General features: G+C 37.2%; 1 non-coding gene across 1 annotated transcript; it reads right to left on the bottom strand.

Annotated features, from left to right (window-relative positions):
• Window positions 1-264: 264 nt before the first annotated feature.
• Window positions 265-478, bottom strand: LOC126012799 (small nucleolar RNA U3). Its single transcript, XR_007497174.1, has one exon. It is a non-coding gene; the product is annotated as a small nucleolar RNA U3 (small nucleolar RNA).
• Between the last annotated feature and the right edge of the window lie 398 nt (window positions 479-876).

Here is an 876-nt window from a genome sequence, read left to right as displayed (position 1 = left end):
TAAACATATATTTATATATGTATACATTACATATGGCATATATATGTGTGTGTATATATAAATATATTATCTCTAATATATATTTAGACTCTGTAGATTTTGTCTATCTTTTACCTGTTGTCACTGGGGGAAAAATGGGCAACAAATCTCAGCTAGAAAGAGAAGAAAATGAATGAAAAATAAAAGATGACCATTGCTACTTCACATAGTTATGTGTATTCCTCATGATGAGAACCTTTTTTTTTTTTTTTTTTTTTTTTTTTTACCACTCAGACTGCATTCTCTCCCTCTACCCTTTCTGGAGGAAAGGGAGAACGATCATCAATGGCAAAAGCCAGCCGCAGAAGCGACACCTAGAGCAGGCTTCACGCAGAGGAGAGGACGCTCTGACTCCTCCTCGTGGCTTCGGGTGCTCTACACGATCAGAAAAACTTCTCTAGTCACATACCATGGAAATGATCCCTGAAAGTATAGTCTTGTGATGAGAACCTTTAAGACACACTCTTGGGCATCTTTCATATTAGTAGTGGAGTGTTGTTAAGTGTTTTCCTTATATCGTCCATTTTTCCTCAGAATTCGTTTCTTTAACCAGAAAACTCCTCCTTAATGCACATCTGCAACCTTTGCCCACTTCTCATCCCATGAGACACAAGCTAGCACCAATCTCTTTTTAGTATACTTTCTGCTTGACTTTCTTTTTGATTTATTTCACTGAACAGGATGTCTCCAAACTATCTTTTTGGAACAGCAAGATTTAGACATTGGTTCCAAATTATGTTGCATAGTATATGCATGTGTGTGGGCACACACACACACACATTCACATGCGCCTTATGTGGTTCTGCCTATTTAAAAGTAAACTTTTGTTTTTTCCTG

The sequence above is a fragment of the Suncus etruscus genome, chromosome 6 (genome assembly GCF_024139225.1).
Source record: "Suncus etruscus isolate mSunEtr1 chromosome 6, mSunEtr1.pri.cur, whole genome shotgun sequence".
Classification (NCBI taxonomy): domain Eukaryota; kingdom Metazoa; phylum Chordata; class Mammalia; order Eulipotyphla; family Soricidae; genus Suncus; species Suncus etruscus.
This window is presented reverse-complemented; position numbering and strand designations above follow the sequence as displayed.